The sequence below is a fragment of the Salvelinus alpinus genome, chromosome 5 (assembly GCF_045679555.1).
Source record: "Salvelinus alpinus chromosome 5, SLU_Salpinus.1, whole genome shotgun sequence".
Lineage (NCBI taxonomy): Eukaryota > Metazoa > Chordata > Actinopteri > Salmoniformes > Salmonidae > Salvelinus > Salvelinus alpinus.
This window is the reverse complement of record NC_092090.1, coordinates 73,140,970-73,158,211: the sequence shown is the minus strand read 5'-3', so window position 1 is coordinate 73,158,211 and position 17,242 is coordinate 73,140,970.

Here is a 17,242-nt window from a genome sequence, read left to right as displayed (position 1 = left end):
TTACCTAAAATGGATCAATTGAAAGTGTGGGTCCACAGCTCCAATCCAGATGTGTTGGTCGTTACTGAGACGTGGTTAAGGAAGAGTGTTTTGAATACTGATGTTAACCTTTCTGGTTATAACCTTTTTCGGCAAGATAGATCTTCCAAAGGTGGGGGAGTGGCAATCTTTACGAAGGATCACCTTCAGTGCTTGGTTGTCTCCACCAAGTCTGTCCCAAAACAATTTGATTTGCTGGTTTTAAGTATTAAACTTTAAAATAGCTCTTTGTTGACTGTTGCTGGGTGCTATCGTCCTCCATCAGCACCGGCCTGTACCCTACCTGCCCTTAAGCTCTCTCCTGGCCGCCTATACCAAGTCTTCCGGAATAGCTGGTGTTCTCATGCATGTTTCAATGTTATTTGCCTCGAAGCGAGAATTGAAGTAGTTTAGCTCATCTGGTAGGCTCATGTCAAAATCAATCAAATCAAATTTTATTGGTCACATACACATGGTTAGCAGATGTTAATGTGAGTGTTGCGAAATGCTCGTGCTTCTAGTTCCGATAGTGCAGTAATATCTAACAAGTAATCTAACAATTTCACAACAACTAAATATTCACACAAGGGTAAAGGGATGAATAAGAATATGTACATATAAATATATGGATGAGCGATGGCCATGCGGCATAGGCAAGATGCAGTAGATGGTATAGAGTACAGTATATACATATGAGATGAGTAATGTAGGGTATGTAAACATTATATAAAGTGGCATTGTTAAAAGTGACTAGTGATACATTTATTACATCCAATTATTAAAGTGGCTAGAGATTTGAGTCTGTATGTTGGCAGCAGCCACTCAATGTTAGTGATGGCTGTTTAACAGTCTGATGGCCTTGAGATAGAATCTGTTTTTAAGTCTCTCGGTCCCAGCTTTGATGCACCTGTACTGACCTCACCTTCTGGATGATTGCAGGGTAAACAGGCAGTGGCTCGGGTGGTTGTTGTCCTTGATGATCTTTTTGACCTTCCCGTGACAGGGTGATGTAGGTGTCCTGGAGGGCAGGTAGTTTGCCTTATGGTTGTGGGCGGAGCAGTTGCCGTACCAGGCTGTGATACAGCTTGACAGGATGCTCTCGATTGTGCATCTGTAAAAGTTTGTGAGTGTTTTCGGTGATAAGCCAAATTTCCTCAGCCTCCTGAGGTTGAAGAGGCGCTGTTACGCCATCTTCACCACGCTGACTGTGTGGGTGGACCATTTCAGTTTGTCCGTGATTTGTACACCGAGGAACTTAAATCTTTCCACCTTCTCCACTAATGTCCCGTGAATGGGGATGGGGGGTTCTCCCTCTGCTGTTTTCTCAAGTCCACGATCATCTCCTTTGTTTTGTTGAGTGTGAGGTTATTTTCCTGACACCACACTCCGGGGGCCCTCACCTCCTCCCTGTAGGCCGTCTCGTCGTTATTGGTAATCAAGCCTACCACTGTAGTGTCGTCTGCAAACTTGATGATTGATTTGGAGGGGTGCATGGGCACGCAGTCATGGGTGAACAGGGAGTACAGGAGAGGGCTGAGCACGCACCCTTGTGGGGCCTCAGTGTTGAAGATCAGCAGGGTGGAAATGTTGTTTCCTACCCTCACCACCTGGGGGTGGCCCGTCAGAAAGTAACCTTTCGGTTACAGGCCCAACGCTCTAACCAGTAGGCTACCTGCCGCCCCATTTGCCAAAAGGAGAGTGGGGGAGGGCTTTGTATGCGTCGCGGAAGTTAGAGTAGCAATGATCCAGAATGCTGCCAGCTCGAGTCGCGTATACACCCCCGCCCTTCTTCTTACCAGAGAGATGTTTGTTTCTGTCGGCGCGATGCATGAAGAAACTGGGTGGCTGTACCGACTCTGATAACATATCCCGAGTGAGCCATGTTTCTGTGAAACAGAGAATGTTTCAATCTCTGATGTCTCTCTGGAAGGCAACCCTTGCTCGAATTTCGTCGACCTTGTTGTCAAGAGACTGGACATTGGCGAGTAGTATACTCGGGAGCGGTGAGCGATGTGCACATCTATGGAGCCTGACCAGGAGGCCGCTCCGTCTGCCCCTTCTGCGGCGCCGTTGTTTTGGTTCGGTTACTGGGATTAAATCCATTGTCCTGGGTCCAAAAAGAAGATCCGCTTCGGGAAAGTCGTATTCCTGGTCGTGATGTTGGTAAATTGACGTTGCTCTTATATCCAATAGTTCTTCCTCGCTGTATGTAATAAGACTTAAGATGGGGTAACAATGTAAGAAATAATACGTAAAAAAACTAAATACTGCATAGTTTCCTAAGAACGCGAAGCGAGGCGACCGTCTCCGTCGGCTCCATCTTGGCTGTGCTTCCCTTTGTAGTCTGTAATGGTTTGCAAGCCCTGCCATATCCGACGGGCGTCAGAGCCGGTGTAATACGATTCGATCTTAGTCCTGTATTGATGCTTTGCCTGTTTGATGGTTCATCGGAGGGCATAGCGGGATTTCTTATGAGTTTCCGGGTTAGCGTCCCGCTCCTTGAAAGCGGCAGCTCTAGCCTTTAGCTCAGTGTCGGATGTTGCCTGTAATCCATGGCTTCTGGTTGGGGTATGTACGTATGGTCACTGTGGGGACGACGTCATCGATGCACTTTTTAATTTATTTTAATTTTATTTCACCTTTATTTAACCAGGTAGGCTAGTTGAGAACAAGTTCTCATTTACAACTGCGACCTGGCCAAGATAAAGCAAAGTGGTGCGACACAAACAACAACACAGAGTTACACATGGAATAAACAAGCGTACAGTTAATAACACAATTGAAAAAAGAAAGTCCATATACGGTGTGTGCAAATGGCGTGAGGAGGTAAGGCTATAAATAGGCCATAGTAGCGAAGTAATTAAAATTTAGCAAATTAACACTGGAGTGATAGATATGCAGATGATGATGTGCAAGTAGAAATACTGGTGTGCAAAAGAGTAGAAAAGTAAATAAAAACAATATGGGGATGAGGTAGGTAGATTGGATGGGCTATTTACAGATAGGCTATGTACAGCTGCAGCGATCGGTTAGCTGCTAAGATAGCTGATGTTTAAAGTTAGTGAGGGAAATATAAGTCTCCAGCTTCAGCGATTTTTGCAATTCGTTCCAGTCATTGGCAGCAGAGAACTGGAAGGAAAGACGGCCAAAGGGGTGTTGGCTTTAGGGATTACCAGTGAGATATACCTGCTAGAGCGCGTGCTACGGGTGGGTGTTGTTATCGTGACCAGTGAGCTGAGATAAGGCGGAGCTTTACCTAGCATAGTTTTATAGATGACCTGGAGCCAGTGTGTCTGGCGACGAATAGGTAGCGAGGGCCAGCCGACTAAAGCATACAGGTCACAGTGGTGGGTGGTATATGGGGCTTTGGTGACAAAACGGATGGCACTGCGATAGACTGCATCCAGTTTGCTGAGTAGAGTGTTGGAGGCTATTTTGTAAATGACATCGCCGAAGTCGAGGATCGGTAGGATAGTCAGTTTTACGAGGGTATGTTTGGCGGCATGAGTGAAGGAGGCTTTGTTGCGAAATATGATGCCGATTCTAGATTTTATTTTGGATTGGAGATGTTTAATATGAGTCTGGAAGGAGAGTTTACAGTTGTCCACATATTCTAAGTCAGAACCGTCCAGAGTAGTGATGCTAGTCGGGCGGGCGGGTGCAGGCAGCGAATGGTTGAAAATAATGAATTTAGTTTTACTAGCGTTTAAGAGCAGTTGGAGGCCACGGAAGGAGTGTTGTATGGCATTGAAGCTTGTTTGGAGGTTTGTTAACACAGTGTCCAAAGAAGGGCCAAATGTATACAGAATGGTGTCGTCTGCATAGAGGTGGATCAGGGAATCACCCGCAGCAAGAGCGACATCGTTGATATATACAGAGAAAAGAGTCGGCCCAAGAATTGAACCCTGTGGTACCCCCATAGAGACTGCCAGAGGTCCGGACAACAGGCCCTCTGATTTGACACACTGAACTCTATCTGAAAAGTAGTTGGTGAACCAGGCGAGGCAGTCATTTGAGAAACCAAGGCTGCACAGTACTGTCTTTTATCTATGGCAGTTATGATATCGTTTAGTACCTTGAGCGTGACTGAGGTGCACCCGTGACCAGCTCGGAAACCGGATTGCACAGCGGAGAAGGTACGGTGGGATTCGAAATGGTCAGTGATCTGTTTATTAACTTGGCTTTTGAAGACTTTAGAAAGGCAGGGCAGGATGGATATAGGTCTATAACAGTTTGGGTCTAGAGTGTCACCCCCTTTGAAGAGGGGGATGACCGCGGCAGCTTTCCAATCTTTAGGAATCTCGGACGATACGAAAGAGAGGTTGAACATACTGGTAATAGGGGTTGCAACAATGGCGGCAGATCATTTTAGAAACAGAGGGTCCAGGTTGTCTAGCCCAGCTGATTTGTACGGGTCCAGGTTTTGCAGCTCTGTCAGAACATCTGCGATCTGGATTTGGGTGAAGGAGAAGCTGGGGAGGCTTGGGCAAGTAGCTGCGGGGGGTGCGGAGCTGTGGGCCAAGGTTGGGGTAGCCAGGAGGAAAGCATGGCCAGCCGTAGAGAAATGCTTATTGAAATTCTCGATTATCGTGGATTTATCGGTGGTGACAGTGTTACCTTTCCTCAGTGCAGTGGGCAGCTGGGAGGAGGTGCTCTTATTCTCCATGGACTCCATGGTCTCCATGGTCCCAAAACTTTTTGGAGTTAGAGCTACAGGATGCAAATTTCTGTTTGAAAAAGCTAGCCTTTGCTCTCCTGACTGACTCCTGACCGACTTTTCCCTGAAAAGTTGCATATCCCGGGGACTATTCGATGCTAGTGCAGTCCGCCACAGGATGTTTTTGTGCTGGTCGAGGGCAGTCAGGTCTGGAGTGAACCAAGGGCTATATCTGTTTTTAGTTCTACATTTTTTTGAAAGTGGCATGCTTTTTTTTATTTAAATTTTTTAAATATATATATTTTTAAATTCTAGCCCCATTTCTCCCCAATTCTCGTGGTATCCAATTGCTAGTAATTGCTATCTTGTCTCATCGCTACAACTCCCGTACGGGCTCGGGAGAGACGAAGGTCGAAAGCCATGTGTCCTCCGAAGCACAACCCAACCAAGCCGCACTGCTTCTTAACACAGCGCGCCTCCAACCCGGAAGCCAGCCGAACCAATGTGTCGGAGGAAACACCGTGCACCTGGCCCCCTCGGTTAGCGTGTACTGCGCCCGGCCCGCCACAGGAGTCGCTGGAGCGCGATGAGATATCCCTACCGGCCAAACCCTCCCTAACCCGCTAGGCCAATTGTGCGTCGCCCGACGGACCTCCCGGTCGCGGCCGGCTGCGACAGAGCCTGGGCGCGAACCCAGAGACTCTGGTGGCGCAGCTAGCGCTGCGATGCAGTGCCCTAGACCACTGCGCCACCCGGGAGGCCAGTGGCATGCTTATTTAAGATGGTGAAAAAATTACTTTTAAAGAACGACCAGGCATCCTCGACTGACGGGATGAGGTCAATATCCTTCCAGGATACCCGGGCCAGGTCGATTAGAAAGGCCTGCTCGCAGAAGTGTTTTAGGGAGCGTTTGACAGTGATGAGGGGTGGTCGTTTGACTGCAGACCCATAGCGGATGCAGAAATGAGGCAGTGATTGCTGAGATCCTGATTGAAAACAGCAGAGGTGTATTTGGAGGGCAAGTTGGTCAGGATAATATCTATGAGGGTGCCCATGTTTACGGATTTAGGGTTGTACCTGGTGTGCTCGTTGATTATTTGTGTGAGATTGAGGGCATCTAGCTTAGGTTGTAGGACTGCCAGGGTGTTAAGCATATCCCAGTTTAGGTGACCTAACAGAACGAACTCTGAAGATAAATGGGGGGCAGTCAATTCAGATATGGTGTCCAGGGCACAGCTGGGAGCTGAGGGGGGTCTATAACAGGTGGCAACAGTGAGAAACTTATTTCTGGAGAGATTCATTAAAAAAATTAGAAGCTCGAACTGTTTGGGCATAGATCTGGAAAATATGACAGAACTTTGCAGGCTATCTCGCAGTAGATTGCAACTCCTCCTCCTTTTGGCAGTTCTATATTGATGGAAAAGGTTGTAGTTGGGGATGGAAATCTCAGAATTTTTGGTGGCCTTCCTAAGCCAGGATTCAGACACGGCAGGGATATCAGGGTTGGTGGAGTGTGTTAATGCAGTGAGTAAAACAAACTTAGGGAGGAAGCTTCTGATGTTAACATGCATGAAAACAAGGCTTTTTCGGTTACAGAAGTCAACAAATGAGAGTGCCTGGGGAGACGCAGGGCCTGGGTTAACCTCCACATCCCCCGAGGAACAGAGGAGTAGGATGAGGGTACGGCTAAAGGCTATCAAAACTGGTCGTCTTGTGCGTTGGGGACAGAGAATAAAAGGAGCAGATTTCTGGGCGTGGTAGAGTAGATTCAGGGCATAATGTACAGACAGGGGTATGGGAGGGTGCGGGTACAGTGGAGATAAACCCAGGCATTGAGTGATGATAAGAGAGGTTGCATCTCTGGATGCTCTAGTTATGCTGGGTGAGGTCACCGCATGTGTGGGAGGTGGGACAAAGGAGGTATCTGAGGCATGTTGAGTGGGACTAGGGGCTCCGCGGTAAACTAAAACAATGATAACTATCCTAAACAACAGTATACAAGGCATATTGACATTTGAGAGAGACATAAAGCGAGGCATAAAGAAATCACAGGTGTTGATTGGGAGAGCTAGCTAAGACAACAACCGCTAATCAGCTAAGACAACAACAACAGGTAAAATGGCAATGAATGGGCAGAGGGGGTCGGTTAACTACACACAGGGCCTGAGTTCGAGGCTGGGGCCGACAGATAAACAAAAAATAAAATAAAAAATCAACAAAATGGAGTACCGTGATTAATGAACAGTCCAGCAGGCATCAGCTATGTAACCAAGTGATCATAGGGTCCAATGAACATCAATAGATGAAACAGGGAAGCCGGGGTAGTCGTTACTACGCTAGCAAGCGGGAGACACGCCGTTTAAAGTTAGCAGGCTGGGGCTAGTAGAACCGTCTGCTCCGACGTCCGGCAAAGTCCGGTTGAGGGCACAGCGGATGGAGTTACGTCGGCAGACCAGTCGTGGTGGTACGAAGGGGCGCCGTGTCGACAAAGGGTCCAGGCCAGTTGGCAAAAGAGGTATTGTAGTTGTAGTAATTTAGTTTGCTACCCGGGAGATGCGCCTGGCTCGCGGCTAACTGGTGCTAGCTTCGGGACAGGGCCGTTAGCCCTGTCCCGAGCTTACGGCAAAGATCCGGTGGAGTAGTGGATTCTAGCCGTGTTGAGGTAGAGTCCGGGAGGCATCAGCTGTGAAGCTGATTGATCACTGAGCAGGCCGGGAGGTGGGCCTGGCTCAGAGCTAGCTTCGGGGCTGGGCCTCTCGGTGGCAGCGAGCTAGCTGTGATGATCAGGAGTAATGGTCCAGGGCTTACGGCAGGAATCCAGTGTTGTAGTGGAGAAAACAGTCCGATACTGGCAGGCTGGCAAGTATTATCCAGGCTCAAAGCGGCTGGTGTTTTTGCAGAAGGTAAGTGCCGCTAGCAGTTGCTGACAATGACTAAATAGGTAGTAGCTAATTAGCTGGTTAGATTCTGATGGCCAGCTTCTGATGGAGGTTCTGGCTATAAGGTCTAAAAATAGCGGATCCGTATCACATTGGGTGAGGCGTGTTGCCGGAAGGTATATTTAATTTAAAAATGGAAAAGAGATTGAAAATAAATTGAAATATATACAAAATAATATGAAAAATACAAAATGTACATGGGAGAATGACAAACCACGTCTGCACTGCTACGCCATCTTGGAAGGAATTATTGATGAAGCCAATGACTGATGTGGTGTACTCCTCAATGCCATCGGAGGAATCCCGGAACATATTCCAGTCTGTGCTAGCAAAACAGTCCTGTAGCTTAGCATCTGCTTCATCTGCCCACTTTTTTATTGATCGAGTCACTGGTGCTTCCTGCTTTAATTTTTGCTTGTAAGCAGGAATCAGGAGGATAGGATTATGGTCAGATTTGCCAAATGGAGGGCAAGGGAGAGCTTTGTATGCGTCTCTGTGTGTGGAGTAAAGGTGGTCCAGAGTTTTTTTTCTCCCTGGTTGCACATTTAACATGCTGATAGACATTTGGTAAGATGGATTCCTGTTTTCTAAAGGCGGAATACAGCTCATTCAGTACGGTCTTAGTGCCAGCATCAGTCTGTGGTGGTATGTAGAAAGCTACGAAAAATACAGATGAAAACTCTCTAGGTAGGTAGTGTGGTCTACAGCTTATCATGAGATACTCTACCTCTGGCGAAACCTTGAGACTTCCTTAGATATCGTGCACCAGCTCTTATTTACAAAAATAAATAGTCCGCCACCACTTGTCTTGTATCTATCCTGCCGATACAGCGTATAACCAGCCAGCTGTATGTTGATAATGTTGTCGTTCAGCCACGACTCCATGAAGCTTAAGATATTACAGTTTTGAATGTCCCGCTGGTAGTTTAATCTTCCGCGTAGGTCATCGATTTTATTTTCCAAAGATTGCAATTTTGCTAGCAGAATGGAAGGAAGTCAGGGTTTATTCGATCGCCTACGCATTCTCAGAAGGCAGCCTGCCCTCTGACCCCTTTTTCTCCGCCTTCTCTTCATGCAAATGACAGGGATCTGGGCCTGTTCCCGGGAAAGCAGTATATCATTCACGTTGGGCTCGTCGGACTCGTTAAAGGGAAAAAAGGATTCTGCCAGTCCGTGGTGAGTAATCACAGTTCGGATGTACACAAGTTATTTTCGGTCATAAGAGAGACGGTAGCAGCAACATTATGTACAAACAACGCAAAGAAAGAAACAAAAAACACAATTGGTTAGGAATATGTAAAACATCAGCCTTGTTCTCTGGTTCCATCTTAAATAGACAGCAAGACTCCAGCTACCCAGACCTGTTGGATCAGCCTAATAGGTGCCATGGGTGTGTCCATCTTACCTGTGTAAATCTGTGTGTATATAGCAATGGAATTAAACATCCAACCAATGCCTCAAGTGTCATGCTGTAGGTCCACCACACACCTGAAGGGTTCTATATGTTTAATAGTTTATATAATGATTTAATACAATAATATAATACAATGTGTTCTGTCAGTAAAATCATTGACAATAATAACCAATAATGAAACAATTATAATCAGTAACCTCTTCAAGCAGTGTCCAGAAAATAACCCTTGTCCCTAGACACTCGTCTAGGCTGAAGGGTTCTTCTTCTTCTTCTTCTTCTTCTTCTTCTTCTATGATATGATGACGGTCCGTAAACCAACGTTAAAGGTGCATGCCGCCACCCTACTAGCTTCTAATAGACCCTCCCCAATCCCCCAAATCCCTTCCAAACCCCCTCAACCCCATCCAACCTCAATGATCCTACACTTCAATTTTCCCCTATATTCAACATACTTACAACAATATAACAACACATGCTCCACCATTTCATCGACCATACACTCTAGACACAAACCATTCACATGTTAGCCAACCAGATGTAATGAGGTGTTCAATGTACAATGTCCTAAACACAATCAAGCAAGTACCACCTATTCCTTCCTAATCTGACTTTTTAATCTTGGTCCACTGACCTTTTTTTGGAGGGCATATAAATGCCGGCCCTTGGGCTCAGAGTCCCATCTCTTCTGCCACACATCTATCAAATTGTCTCTGATCTTACATTTGGCCTCACCTCTACCCAGTGGAACATTAATATTAATTATATCTCATTTCAAAGCTCTTTTGGCTAACTGGTCTACAATTTCATTCCCTTCCACACCCGAATGTGCTGGGACCCAGCAGGATCTCACTAATACACATATTCTCTAAATGTTTCATAATAACATTAATACCTCCAATAGGAGGTCACTCCTATTAGATTTACCAGATGATAAACTATTCATTACAGACAGAGAATCTGAGCATACTATAATTCTAACAGGTTGTATGTCCTCTACCCACTGGAGGGCAACTATTATCGGCAACAGTTCAACTGAGTATACTGAAAGTTCATCTGTTAGTCTTCTACGTATCTGCACATCAAATTCAGGAACGTAAATGCCTGCTTCTGTGCGCCCACTCTCTGGGTCCTTGGATCCATCTGTGAAAAGCAGTAAAAAAGCATAAAAACTTATACCAATGTAATTGTCAACCTGTGTCCCTATTTCACTGACTTGACCAATCTGACCAATCTTTCCTTTTCTCTACCAAGGAGATCTGAGAAAATTGAACAGGGGTAAGCAATACCACCAAAATCCCACCAAGCCTATCGGAGGGTAAGGTGGAGCTCTCACCATGCCACCATCCCTCAACCCCTCTCAGATCTCCACAACTGTCTAGACTCTGGGCAGTAGGGGCTAGGGGTTGTTTCTGCACATGCCATGGGTATTATGGTAGTCAGTCAGTCTGGCACTGTCAAAAAATGTTAATAACGGTCAAATACTTACTTCCTCTGTCCTTGGGAGATTCTCAAATGCATTTCCTTGATTCGTTGCATCCTCTCTCCTCGTCTCTTTCTCAAAACCCATTGGATGAGGTCAGAGGTCCCTCCCCTCTCACCTTCTTATCCAATGGGTTTTGAGAATTAGGCGAGGAGAGAGGACTTGAGGAACGAAAGAAATGCAAAGCACATTTTGGGAGAGGAGGGAAGGTTCCTTCCCTCAGGGTCCAATGCCCTTTCAAGGAGTGGAGGAAACCAGGACAGAGGAGGCAAGAATGTGATGTCTAGTTTTCACACACACACACACACACACACACACACACACACACACACACACACACACACACACACACACACACACACACACACACACACACACACACTGCTTGAAGAGGTTACTGATTATAATTATTTCATTATTGGTTATTATTGTCAATGATTTTACTGACAGAACACATTGTATTATTTTATTGTATTAAATTATTATATAAACTATTAAACATACAGAAATGCTGTTTATCTTTTTCATTCCTCTAGAAGGTTTAACATGGCTCTAAATGATAGAGAAGTTGACTAAAGCACAAACAGACCTGGCTACCATGACAATGAAACATGCGGTGTCCATGTTCCATGCGACATTTTGAATGACATGAAGATGTTTTGTTGTTGATAGGAGTTATGGTCTGATTGTGCCTATATATACTCTTATTCCTGTAACTACATATGTGAAGCTGCAAGAAAATCATGTTTAAATGTGTATCTAACCAATTTGAAATGTTGACCCTGATGCCACACATTGGCCCCTTTATTTATAGAAAAACCCAAATGCAAAGCTGCCCAACCCTGTGGCAGCAATACTTTAATTTAACTTAATGCCCTGGATAATGTCCTGAAAAACAATATTTTCTTAGTTTGAGTTCAACACTGAAAACCATAGTTTTCAAAAATTGCATGTTTTATTGTAAATGCCCATGTGGTTTGGGTTACAATTGCGTATGGATTGCTACACACTTGTGACTGGTGAAACCATCCAAACTCAGGCACTGTGGAGCCCATAGTCATTGAGAAAGTGCCTCTGCCATAAAAGTTGGGGTGCATCCGCCAGTCAATGATTATTTGACACATCACGGCAGCAGACGATCTCCTACTTCCGAATAAACCTAACCAATTTTACTGCAGATTTGACTCACAAAGCCCCTTCAATCACCAGGACACCACCCTCCCTTTACACTTTCCCCGCTCACCTTTCTACCCTGTCCCTACATCTCCCATTCCTCTCCTCTCCAGGCTCCTCTCTCTTCTACTCCTCTGCCATCCCCAGTAACCCAGAACTGAACAAGAACCTGACACCCAAAGCACACAGGGGGACAAACATCTACCTGGACGTGACAGCATTCCCTTCCCAATATGCCCCCCATAGACACAACTACGATTAAAAAAATAAAAAAATGTGTCACCACTCTGTCGTACGCTGGGTCTGTACATAGTCAATGGTAGGCTTCGAGGGGACTCCTACGGTAGGTACACCTACAGCTCATATCAGGGCAGCAGTAGTGTAGACTACTTTATCACCGACCTCAACCCAGTCTCTCAGAACATTCACGGTCAGCCCACTGACACCTCTATCAGATCAGAGCAAATTCACAGCCTACTTGAACAGACCAGAGCTCCATCATGAAGCATCAAAGCCGAACAAACTGCATACTATTAAGAAATGGTATAAATGGAAGTAGTGTAGAAACTTACCAGAAAACAATTAGCCAACATTAAATTCAATCCCTTTTAGACAACTTCCTGACAAAACATTTCAGGTGTAACTTGGCAATAGAAAGCATAAATAGTATATTTGACCTCTCAGATCTAAACATTTCAACCAGACAAAATAAGAAAATTAACAACAATGACAAGGTGGGCCTCCTGAGTGGTGCAGTGGTCTAAGGCACTGTATCGTGGTGCTAGCTGTGCCACTAGAGATCCTGTTTCGAGTTCAGGCTCTGTCGCAGCCGGTCGCGACCGGGAGACCCATGGGGCAGCGCACAATTGTCCCAGCGTCGTCCGGGTTAGAGGAGGGTTTGGTCGGCAGGGATGTTCTTGTCCCATCGCACTCTAGCTACTCCTGTGGCGGGCTGGGCGCAATGCACTCTGACACGGTTGCCAGGTGAAAAGTGTTTCCTCCGACACATTGGTGCGGTTGGTTTCCGGGTTAAGCGGGCATTGTGTCAAGAAGCAGTGCGGCTTGGCTGGGTTGTGTTTTGGAGGACGCACGGCTCTCGATTACATTGAATGAACCACAGGACAAAATAACAAACCTTCAACACAAAAAGACCTGTGGTGTTGATGGTTTTCTAAGTTAAATTATCAAATATACCCCAATAACTACCGTGTGTCACGCCCTGGCCTTAGTATTCTTTGTTTTCTTTATTATTTTAGTTAGGTCAGGGTGTGACATGGGAAGTTTGTGTGTTTTGTCTAGTTTAGGGTGTGTGTATTGTTTAGGGGGTGTTGTATAGTGTATAGGGTTGTGTTCAGGAGAGAGTTCTAGGAAAGTCTATGGTTGCCTGGTTTGGTTCTCAATCAGAGACAGCTGGTTATTGTTGTCTCTGATTGGGAGCCATATTTAAGGCAGCCATAGGCTTTAGGTGATTGTGGGAGATAGACATAGACAAAGTGTTTAGTGTCAGCACTTATGTTTCTTAGCTTCACGATCGGTTGTTTTGTTCATTTTGTAAGTGTTTGTTTTTCCTTTCATTAAAAGAAGATGTATTTTTCACGCGCTGCGCCTTGGTCCTCTCTCTCTTATCAAGACGATCGTGACACCGTGGAGTATGCGGCAACAGCAACCTTGGGAAAATCCTCTGCATTATCATTAACGGCAGACTCCTACATTTCCTCAGTGAAAACTATTTCCTGAGCAAATGTCAAATTGTCTTTTTACCAAATTATCGTACGACAGACCATGTATTCACCCTGCACACCCTTATTGGCAAAAACTAACAATAAAAAGCTAAATCTTCTCTTGCTTTGTTGATTTCAAAAAAGCTTTTGCTCAATTTGGCATGAGGGTCTGTTATATAAATTGATGGAAAGTGTTGTTGGCGGGAAACATATGACACTATAAAATCAGTGTACAAAAACAAGAAGTGTGTGGTTAAAATTGGCAAAAAACACACAGAGCCCCATCCTCTTCAACATACTGTATATATCAATGAATTGGCGAGGGCACTAGAACAGTCTGAAGCACCCAGCCTCGCCCTACTAGACTCTGAAGTGAAATGTTTACTGTGTGTAGATGATCTGGTGCTTCTGTCTCAAACCAAGGAGGGCCTACAGCAGCCCCTTGATATTCTGCACAGATTCTGTCAGACGTGGGCCCTGACAGTTAATCTCAGTAAAACAAAAATAATGGTGTTCCAAAAAATACAAATTCTACCTAGACATTGTTGCCCTAGAGCACACAAAAAACTAGACCTACCTCAGCCTTAACATCATCACCACATTTAACCACAAAGCTGTGAACGATCTGAGAGGCAAGGCAAGAAGTGCCTTCTACGCCATCAAAGGGAACATACAATTTGACATCCCAATTAGGTTCTGGTAAAAAATACTTGAATCAGTTATAGAACCCATTGCCCTCTATGGTTGTGAGGTCTGGGGTCCACTCAGCAACCAAGAATTCACAAAATGGAACAAACACCAAATTGAGACTGCATGCAGAATTCTGCAAAAGAATCCTCTGTGTACAATGTAAAACACCAAATAATGCATGCAGAGCAGAATTAGGACAATTCCTACTAATTATCAAAATCCAGAAAAGAGCAATTAAATTCTACAAGCACCTAAAAATAAACGATTATCAAACCTTCCATAACAAAGCCCTCACCTACAGAGAGATGGATCTGGAGAAGAGTCCCCTCAGCCAGCTGGTACGGTGGCTCTGTTCACAAACAGAAACAAACCCCACAGAGCCCAGGACAGCAACACAATTAGACCCAACCAAATTATAAGAAATCAAAAAGATAATTACTTGACACATTGAAAATAATCAACAAAAAACTGAGCATAGAGTACACAGTAACAGAATACCTGACCACTGTGGTGATTGACCAGAAATTAAGTAAAGCTTTGACTATGTACAGACTCAGTGAGCATAGCTTTGTTATTGAGAGAGGCCACCATCGGCAGACCTGGCTCTCAGGGGAATGAAGGCTGTGGGCCCACTGCCCACAAAATGAGGTGGAAACCGAGCTGCACTTCCTAACCTCCTGACAAATTTATGACCATATTAGAGACACATATTTCCCTCAGATTACACAGACCCACAAAGAATTTGAAAACAAATCCAATCTTGATAAACTCCCATATCTATTAGGTGAAATTCCACATTGTGCCACCACAGCAGCAAGATTTGTAACCTGAAGCCACAAGAAAATAGCAACCAGTGGAGCACAAACACCATTGTAAATGCAGCCTATATTTATCTGTTTATTTATTTTCCCTCTCATACTTCAGCTATTTGCACATTGTTACAACACTGTACATAGCCAATAATATAACTGTGAAATGTCTATTTTATTTTAAGACTTTTGTGAGTAATGTTTACTGTTCATTTATCATTGTTTACTTCCCTTGTTATTTTCCCTTTTGTTTATTCTCTATTCCACTTGCTTTTGGGAATGTAAACACACGTTCCCCATGCCAATAAAGCCCTTTGAATTGAAGCAGTTCTGCAACATCTTTAATTGAGCCTCTCATATCCCTTTATTTCTCTTTTATAAATAGCCCCTAAATAGCAGCTAAATATGGTAGGCTACAGTATATAGCTATAGATAGTAGGCTACCCTGCATAATGAAACAATCCCTGGTGAGCTAGTGTTTGGAGGGTGTATTGCTGAATAATTCGGCATTAATAGACTGGTTTTATGCACAACAACTTTCTATCCAAGCTGGGAGAGAGCACGAGACCTTGCAGGGGTCCATAGAAACTGCTTTACGCCAGTGGCCTCCACTACATCCTCAAACACCTTGACAACCCAAAGACATATGCAAGGCAAGGATATTGTTTGTGGACTTTAGCTGTGCGTTCAATACCATCATCCCAGAAATGCTACAAGACAAACTCTCCCAGCTGAACGTGTCCAGCTCCATCTGTCAGTGGATCACTGACTTCTGACCAATAGGAGCAAAACACGTGAAGCTGGATGCATGCTCTCACCTCTACTCGACTCACTTCATACCATTGACTTCAACTCCAACAATGCATCTGTCAAACTATTCAAGCTGAATCATTCAAATTCCTGGGGACCATCATCTCCCACAACCTCAAAGTGGGAGGACAACATCACAGCGGTCACCAAGAAGGCACACCAGCGGATGTATTACTTGCGGCCCACTCCAAGGGCAAATTGCAACGCACTGTCCAGTCTGCAGAGAGGATCATCGGCTGCCACCTGCCCTCCATCGAGGTCCTGCACAACTCCAGGGCAAAGAAGTGTGCAGGAAAGATCATCGCCTCCCACCCTGGTCACAGCCTTTTCCAAGAACTCTCCTCTGGCACGGGATTCAGGTCAATCATGACCAAAAAAACACCCGCTAACTGAATAGTTTCTTTCCCTGTGCTGTGTCCCTGACCAACCAGCAATCTGGCCAATAGAGCCTAAAGTACTATGCACTCTATGCTGCAAACATCATCAAGCCTTCTCTGAAATGTACACAAAATAACTGCACTATACTGCAGTTGTGCACTCTGTTCATCTCATTGTATCTGTCTGCATTTAGATATATTTATACTGATATTGTACATTTGTACATTCACTGTATATCAACTGTATATCCACTGTATATTTGTACTGTATATCCACTACTCATTATTTTATAGCTCTATGTTCACTCTACCTATTTCTATATAATGAATGTAAACTTCTGTCTCTAAATATTGTCTATCAGTAGCAGCATCATATCACCAAGTCAAACTCTGAGTATATGTAAATGTACTTGGTGAATAAAATTGATTCAGACTACAGAAATCTTTTTTATTTTGAGTCCAGATGAGGGTGACATCATGCATGTCAACCAGAGCCATATAAACTGAGTATACCAAACATTAGGAACATCTTCCTAATATTGAGTTACATTTTACATTTATGTCATTTAGCAGATGCTCTTATCAAGTGCATACATTTTCATACTGGTCCCAGGTGGAAATCGAACCCACAATGCTGGTGTTGCAAGCGCCATGCTCTACCAACTCAGTTACACAGGACCTGCACCTGTACTGTTCCCCCGTGGGAATCGATCCCACAACCCTGGCGATGCACGCAAAATGAGCAGATTTGCATGAAATTAGTTATAAAATTGCTAAACTTCTCTCCGCCCCATTGTGAAATTAGTAGAATTGCATGAAATTAACTTTAAAACTGAAAATGTTCTCTCAGCTGTCAAGAGGGGGACCACTAAAATGTTTTGCGCGTGACGTGGGGCGGCCCCCAATCATATCTCGCTTAGGGCCCGCAAAAGGCTAGGGCTGGCCCTGCCCATAAGTCTTCAATTGGGTTGAGATCTGGTGAATGAGATGCCATGGCATATGGTTTACATCGTTTTCATGCTCATCAATACATTCAGTGACCACTCTTTCTCTGTGGATGGGTTCATTGTCATCCTATGGGGGTATAGCAGTGGTAGCCAAAATAATGGCCTGTCCAGCATTTTTATACATTTAAAATATATATATATATTTTA